Source organism: Lepidochelys olivacea, assembly GCF_965140295.1.
Source record: "Lepidochelys olivacea isolate rLepOli2 genome assembly, chromosome: 1".
Lineage (NCBI taxonomy): Eukaryota > Metazoa > Chordata > Testudines > Cheloniidae > Lepidochelys > Lepidochelys olivacea.
In genome coordinates this window covers 301382478-301391122 of record NC_140411.1, presented here as the reverse complement: position 1 = coordinate 301391122, position 8645 = coordinate 301382478, and the positions used below count along the sequence as shown (strand labels likewise).

Below are 8645 nucleotides of genomic sequence, written 5' to 3'. Positions count from 1 at the left end.
TTGGGAACAGATTGTATAAAGTCGAGTGCATGCATCCACACTAAGCACATTAATTTGGCGGTGTGCATCCAGAGTACTGTGGCAAACATCGACATCCTGAGCGGTGCACTATGGGTAGCTATCCCAAAGTTCCCGCAGTCACCGCTGCCCATTGGAATTCTGGGCTGAGCTCCCAATGCCTGATGGGGCCAAAAATTTGTTGCGGGTGGTTATGGGTAAATGTCGTCAGTCCCTCCATGAAAGCAACAGCAGAAAATCATTTTGCACCCTTTTCCCTGGATTCCCCAAGCAGACGCCATAGCACGGCAAGCATGGAGCACGTTCAGCTCACTGCAGCAGTTATGACCATTGTAAACACCTCACGCATTATCGTGCAGTTCATGCAGAACCAGCACCTGAAAAACCAGGCGAGGAGTCAATGGCAGCGCGGTGATGAGGACATGAACACAGATTTCTCTAAAACCACGGTCACCAGCAATTTGGAGATCATGGTGTTACTGGGGCAGGCTTATGCCATGGAATGCCGATTCTGGGCCCGGGAAACAAGCACAGAGTGGTGGGACCGCATAGTGTTGCAGGTTTGGGATGCTTCCCAGTGGCTCCAAAACTTTCGCATGCATAAGGGCACTTTCATGGAACTTTGTGACTTGCTTTCCCCTGCCCTGAAGCGCAAGAATACAAAGATGAGAGCATTCCTCACAGTTCAAAAGCAAGTGGAAATAGCCCTGTGGAAGCTTGCAATGCCAGACAGCTACCGGTCAGTCAGTAATCAATTTGGAGTGGGCAAATCTACTGTGGGGGTTGCTGTGATGCAAGTAGCCAACACAATCATTTTGCTGTTGCTATCAAAGGTGGTGACTTGGGAAATGCGCAGGTCATACTAGATGGCTTTGCTGCAATGGGATTCCCTAACTGTGGTGTAGCTATAGACGGAACGCATATCCCTATCTTGGGACCGGACCACCAGGGAAGCCAGTACATAAACCTCAAGGGGTACTTTTCAATGGTACTGCAAGCACTGATGGATCACAAGGGACGTTTCACCAACATCAACGTGGGGTGGCTGGGAAAGGTTCATGACGCTCGCATCTTCAGGAACTCTGATCTGTTTAAATGGCTGCAGGAAGGGATTTACTTCCCAGACCAGAAAATAACTGTTGGGGATGTTGAAATGCCTGTAGTTATCCTTGAGGACCCAGCCTATCCCTTAATGCCCTGGCTCATGAAGCCGTACACAGGCACCCTGGACAGTACTAAGGAGCTGTTCAACTATAAGCTGAGCAAGTGCAGAATGGTGGTAGAGTGTGCATTTGGATGCTTAAAGGTTTGCTGGCGCAGTTTACTGACTCGCTCAGACCTCAGCAAAACCAATATTCCCATTGTTATTGTGTTGCGGTTCAGTGATGAGACAGAACACAGCTTTATGCAAGCAAACAGGCTGGTCAGCGGAGATGGGCTGTTCTGCCCCCCCGCCTTCCACCTTCTCCTTTTATTATATTTCTCCCCCTAAGCATTACACACTGCTACACAAAGGAATGTATGACGTTGATTCATATGCTTAGTTACCATCCTCTATCTACTACAATCCTGGTTCTCAGGCCTTGAGCCCAGGCTAAAAAAGCCTCCCACAGTTGCTGTCCAAACAATCAAGTTCTCATGGTTCATATCTAGCCCTTGTCCTTGGATAGAGCAATGTGTGCATTGCTCCTAGGAAACAGGGTGTGCCCCGCCTGCTTCCAGGTGGAATAGCTAAACATTAACCCTTCATCGCCCCGTTTTTTATTTATTGATAGTTGGCCATCTCATGGTAGCCGTCAATTTGTTTTGTCATGCTATTTAACTCCCAGACAGACAAGGACATAACCTGGGGAGCTTTCCAGGGCAAAATTTTACAAAGTCTTAACAAGGAAGGAATACATTGTACACAGCAGCAACAAAAAAATAAGCCCAATGATTACAAACACAAAATAACCAAAAGCTTAATATCTGCAATATAATCATCTAAAAGGGGTACACTTCTTTTACTACAATTGTGACCAGCAAAAGGCAATATAAGTATCATTCTACTAAGACAGCAAAGGGTGCCATCACTTAAATTTGCAGGAATATAATTAAAGGTGCATGAACCACAAGTAAAAACCCATCCTGATGGTAGGATGATATGGCCATAATTATATAAAACATTAACAGCATGGGAACAATTTAAAAGGGATTGAGAAATTTTTTGACAGCCCAAGGGCAACTTTGTACTAGTGCAGTTAACTACACGCGCACAGGTGACATTGTGAGCCCCGGCTGGGTATGGTGTGTGGAGGGATATAGCCGTGTGAGGCAGAGTATAGTTGGCCAGGCCCCAATTAGCCATGCTAGAGTACTGGGAGGAAAGATTAGCATAAGCAGAGAACAGTGTCTTATTCTCCATCTCCTCAGGGTGATGACATACTGGAATAAGGCATGTACCTAACAAATCTCCGGCTGCTACAGAATTAGATAAACAAAAGTGGGTAACATTTGCTATTGAAGCCAATCTTTCCCATATGTTATATGTCATTTGGGCTTGTAACGGGGGAGGCGCTTCCGAGCCAACCCCTACAGGAAATAGCAGGCACAAAAGGCACACAATCATCACAGAATTAGCAGTGATTTGGGCGAGAATCGCCACAAACAAAGTCTCAGGAGTCTCTGGCTGTTGATCTGCTGCCAGTCTTCGTTGAGCTGTGGCGACCAATGCTTTTACTGCTCCCCATGTCACGGGCTGGCTTGGGACGCTACGCCTCCTCCGTTTCCGTCCCGTCGTTGTCGACTCGGGGGGCAACGCGGTCTCCTCCAAGGTCAGCTGAAACTCTGGCATGGGATTCGACAGCCCCTGGTGCCACGCCATGTTGTTTCAGTGCCGGTCGCACACACTGGGCTGGAACCCACAACGGTCCTGCAGGGAGAGACACAGCAGCATATCCCCGACCCCAAGTGATTAGAGGTGCTGGGCCCAGCCACTGTGGATCGGGCAGCTGACGGTAAAAGACATGCGGTCTTTCCAGTACCTCAGATTTGTGAAAATGCCGATCCGCAGGGGTCTGCTGATCTGCATTCAGTGTTAAATTATTTAAAGTAAACAAGAGGATATGCATTTGTTGTTGAATGTCTCCTAAGGTTCGGAGACGCAGCTCCCCTTGTTTTAATTGTTTATCTAGCAAGGTTTTGAGTGTGCGATTGGCACGTTCAACAATGGCTTGGCCCGTGGAATTATAAGGGATTCCGTGTTTAAGACGGACGTCCCAGCGGGCACAAAAGGTGGAGAGGGCTGAAGAGCAGTAGGCTGGGGCATTATCTGTTTTAATTTGGCAAGGGCGACCCATAACAGAAAAGCAGGCCAGCAAATGGTGAATAACTTTGTTAGTGGCTTCCCCACGTTGTGGGGTTGCCCAAAGGAAGCCTGAATAAGTATCAACGGAAACATGTAAAAATGAATAGGGGCGGAATTGTGGCACATGAGTAACATCCATTTGCCACAGCTGATTTGCTGCGGTACCTCGGGGGTTAACGGCATAAGAGAAAGTAGGAGCAGCAGCAGCACAGTGGGGGCAGGAACGAACAATGGAACGTGCATGATCAGCAGGAATGTGAAACTGCCGGGCCAAAACAGAGGCAGAGTGATGAAAAAAGGCATGGCTTTCAATGGGGTCAGAAAAAAGGGAATTTACCTGACCACGCAATGCGCGATCGGCGCGTGCATTGCCCTCAGTGAGTGGCCCAGGCAGAGGGGTATGACTGCGAATATGAGCAACAAAGTAAGGGAAATGACGAGTGGCAAGAAGATGCTGTAAAGACAAAAACAGGTGAAGGAGGTCTGCATCAACCTGAGGGGTAATGAGGGCAAGGGGTAAATGATCAATTACCTGATAAACATAATGGGTATCCACAATTAAATTAAAGGGACAATCAGCAAAAAGTTGAAAGGCCAAAATAACAGCAGCTAATTCTGAACGCTGTGCAGAACGCTGAGGCAGTGTAAAACGAGAATGCCAACGAGGGGGGTCACCCAACTGATAAGTGACTACACCTCGGTGGGGAGAGCCATCAGTAAAAAGAGTGACAGCGGAAATAATGGGTTGAGAGCGGCTAAGACGATGAACAACTAGGGGCACCTTTTGGGTAATGACCAATCGAGGATCTTTTGGAGGATTGTAAGAAATCTCTCCCACATAATCACAAAGAGCAACCTGCCAGGGCAAGGAGGTGTGGCACAAAGAGTCAAATGCAGTACAGGACAAGGGGAGCACAATGGCAACTAAATCAGTGCCAGTGAGTTGCACTGCACGGTGGCGGGCTTTACGAACAAGATCAGATAGGGCATCTAAATACGGATAAATATTTCGAGGAGGGGTGGATGAAAGGTACAGCCACTCTATAATAGAGACGGCTGTGTCTGTACGGGGTACAAACAGAGCCGCAGTTGGCGTATGAGGGGTGGCAAGAAGAACCAATTGTAAGGGACGGACCTCTGGGAGTCTGTCCACAAACTGCTGACTCAATGCTGCATTGATTTGTCGAATGCAGGCAGTATGCTTTTCAGTGATGGCAATAACTGCACCCAGTGCCCGGGCTCCACGCAGGAGCTCAAACAACGGCTGCAGCATTGAAGTGGGGAGACGAAAGTAGGGCCGAATCCAATTTAAATGACCCAAAATCTGTTGTAATTTAACAAGGGTTAGGGGTTGAGGTAAAATTAATTCCGGACGAACCGGAGCAGCATAGGTTTGTAAAACCTTATATCCGAGGTAGTGGTAGGGATAAGAGCGTTGGATTTTTTCTGGTGCCACTAACAGGCCATTTTGGCCGAGAATCTGAGATAAAGATTCAAGCTGTTGTGCCGTGACCCGGGGACCGCTTAGCAAAATGTCATCCATGTAATGGTAGACCTTCAGCGAAGGGTACCGGGCACGGAAAGGGGCAAGGGCCCGATCCACAAAAAGCTGGCACAAGGTTGGACTATTTTGCATTCCCTGGGGCAAGACCTTCCACTGATACCTTTGAGAGGGTTGCTGATTATTATATTGTGGCACCGTAAATGCAAATTTTTCGCGATCTTGAGGGCAAAGGGGGATGGTGAAAAAACAATCTTTTAAATCTAACACACAAAGTTGATCGGTTTGAGGAATTAAATTTGGATTTGGCAAGCCAAATTGCAAGGGGCCCATAGGTTGGATGCGTTTATTTATTTCCCTTAAATCATGTAACAGCCGCCAAGCACCTGATTTTTTCTTAATAACGAACACCGGGGTGTTCCAGGGACTAGTGGAGCTCTCCAGTCACTGTGCTTGCAAATGCTGCTGCACAAGCGAATGAAGTGCTTTTAGCTTTTTTAGAGGGAGGGGCCACTGGTCAATTTATACGGGCTTTAAGGATTGCCATACCAAGGGTAAGGCGGAGGGCACGGTGGGTGAGGGAGGGTTTTGGGCCATCAGATGTTAATATCGAGGGTGGTGTCTAACTTTGTAAGTAAATCACGGCCCCAAATATTGAGGTGGACAGGGAGCACAAAAGGGCGGATTGTAGCAAGGGCACGGCCTCCTGGTTTAGAGACCGTGACCCAAGACAAACTTTGGCGCCCGGGTTTGCTACCCCCAATCCCCCACAACTCTTTAGAAGGAACCGTTGGCCAACTGACTGGCCACTCCGGATCACGAATCACCGTAACGTCAGCTCCAGTGTCCACCAGCCCTGTAAAAGGAACATCATTTAAGAGAAGTGTTAACTGAGGTTTCGAGGGGCGGACTGACATTGTCAGAGCAACAAGTGGAGAAGACGCGCTGTGAGACGGCGAGTGAGACAACGACGATCCAAAGCCTCCTCCGCGCTGAGTTCGATCCTCGGCAGCTGGCACCTGATAGGGGACTAAAATCAATTGTGCAATTGACCGTCCACGCGGGAGCAACTGTGGAAGATGAGTCCACACCTGAACCTTAATAATGCCAGTGTAATCAGCATCAATGACCCCTGGAATGACAAAAAAGCCCTGTTTCCCAGCATGTGAGCGAGGGAGAACAAGACCTACAAAGCCGGCAGGGAGAGGTCCCGTCACCTGTGTAGGTATGGCACAGACCTCCCCTGGCAGCCGAAAGTCAGTGTCCTCCTGCATGATCAAATCAAGCCCTGCACTTCCAGCAGTCGCTGCCCTCATAGAGTCTATGGATTCCAAGGCAGAGGAGCGATTGCCTGAGTAGGAAACACCCCCGTTTGGCCCTGGGTTCGGGGGGGACCCGTCGCGCGGTTTCCCGACCCGCTACGACACTGATTAGCCCAGTGATAACCTTTCCCACACTTGGGGCACTTCTTTGAGGGTCGGGCTGGTGCCTTAGATGAGCGGCACTCCCGCTGAAAATGACCCTCCTTACCACAGCGGTAACAGCGCTTCCCCTCCTTCCCAGTTTTTCTGAGGGCGGCAGCCAGAACTCCAGCCTTGTGGGCTTGTGTGCCAATGTTCTGGCACGCCCGCAGCATGTCTGAGAGCTCTAAAATACCAGAGGCTTGTGCTGCCTGGAGAGCACGGCGGCAATCCTCATTTGCATTTTCAACTGCCAATTTTAACAGGAGCTCGTGAGCTGCCTCAGTGTTATCCACCTGCCGGAGGATAGCCTCCTGCAATCTGTTGGTAAAATCCAAAAAGGACTCTAAGGCACCCTGACGGATACTGACAAAGCTTTTGGTAGGCTTGCCTGAATCCGGGACCTTCTTGAAAGCATGCTGGGCACAGGTGGAAATAATGGGGAAGACGGCCTGAGGGAGTTGAGACTGCATCTCAATAGTAGCAAACTGGCCCTCCCCTGCCAAATGCTCATAAATGATACCTTGCTCTCTATATACCTGGGCTTGGCGTTCTGCCATCTGCCGATACTCACTAAGCCAAATAACATACTGACTGGGTGACAACATCATGCGCAGCAGCGTTTTCCAATCCTCAGGGATTAGGGAGTACCCAGTACCCATCCCTTCAATTAGACCACGCACAAAGGTGCTAGTCAGGCCAAATTCACGAATTGCTTTCTTTACCTCTCTAACCACCGAGTATGGCAGAGTGGTCCAGGTGCCCACGGGGTTGCCCTGGTCATCATTCTGCCAGGTCACCGGGCAAACGGAGACCAGATCAGCCAGCTCCTCTGCCGTAAGATCTGATCGAGCTTTCGCTGCATGAACCATTTGTTGCACCAGCGAAAGCTTCTGAGCAGATGCAGATGACCCTCCGGGGGGCCCCACGGGGGGAGGGTGATCACACACCGGCTCCGGTGGGGAAGGCCAGGGAGGCGGTGGTAATAGAGGCACTGGGGGCGAAGCAGGGGGAGGGATGGCTGCAGGAGCGGACGGGGGTGGCAGGATCGGCAGCTCCTCTGTTGGTGCTGGAGAGGGCCTTTCCGAGGCGACACACTGTGTCGCATCGCCAGGAGGGGGGATGGCTGCAGGGGCGGACGGGCGTGGCGAGAGCACCAGCCTCGCGAGGGAGGGTCTGTCTGAGGCGACACGCTGTACCACGTCGCGGCAGAGGTGCCAGGCATGTAAAGCCTGCACGGGCGCCCGAGGCTCTTCGTGCAATGTCTGGCCCAATCGCTCCCAGTCCACTAGCTTAAGGCTTCCGGCTTCAGGATACCACGGGCACTTGGCACGCACCTCCTGTAGCAGGAGAGTGAGTTCTCGAGCCAGGCAGTCATGCTGAGCCTTACGCAGCAAATACTGCAGCTCATTGCGGTGTTGCACTTGCAAAGCAGAGAGGGAGCTTCCCATACTTACCACAATGAAAAATACTCACCGGGATCCACGAAGCGGATGAGTGACGCGTCTGAAACCCTTGCCGGGCGAGGTGAGTGCTGAGGGCCCCACGTTGGGCGCCAGTTGTTGCGGTTCAGTGATGAGACAGAACACAGCTTTATGCAAGCAAACAGGCTGGTCAGCGGAGATGGGCTGTTCTGCCCCCCCGCCTTCCACCTTCTCCTTTTATTATATTTCTCCCCCTAAGCATTACACACTGCTACACAAAGGAATGTATGACATTGATTCATATGCTTAGTTACCATCCTCTATCTACTACAATCCTGGTTCTCAGGCCTTGAGCCCAGGCTAAAAAAGCCTCCCACAGTTGCTGTCCAAACAATCAAGTTCTTATGGTTCATATCTAGCCCTTGTCCTTGGATAGAGCAATGTGTGCATTGCTCCTAGGAAACAGTCAGGGTGTGCCCCGCCTGCTTCCAGGTGGAATAGCTAAACATTAACCCTTCAGTTATTGCAGCTTGCTGTGTGCTCCACAATCTCTGTGAGAGTAAGGGAGAGATGTTTATGGCGGGGTGGGAGGTTGAGGCAAATCACCTGGCCACTGAATACACGCAGCCAGACACCAGGGCGTTTAGAAGTGCCCAGCAGGAAGTGCTGCGCATCAGAGAAGCTTTGAAAACCAGTTTCATGACTGGCCAGGGTACTGGGTGACAGTTCTGTTTGTTTCTCCTTGATGAAGACCAGCCCCCTTGGTTGCCTCTAAATTCCCTGTAAGCCATTCACATCCCCCCTTCGATCACAGCTTGCTTGCAAAGGAAATAAAGTCACTATCGTCTAAAAAACATGTATTCTTTATTAATTGATTATAAAAATAGGGCGATAAC

General features: G+C 50.1%; 1 long non-coding RNA gene across 1 annotated transcript; it reads right to left on the bottom strand.

The window, feature by feature from the left end:
* Positions 1-1420: 1420 nt before the first annotated feature.
* LOC311530584 lies at positions 1421-8230 on the bottom strand. The gene is made up of 2 exons (XR_014714026.1): positions 7802-8230; positions 1421-2929 (listed from the first exon to the last, which is right to left on the bottom strand). It is a non-coding gene; the product is annotated as an uncharacterized lncRNA (long non-coding RNA).
* Positions 8231-8645: the final 415 nt, after the last annotated feature.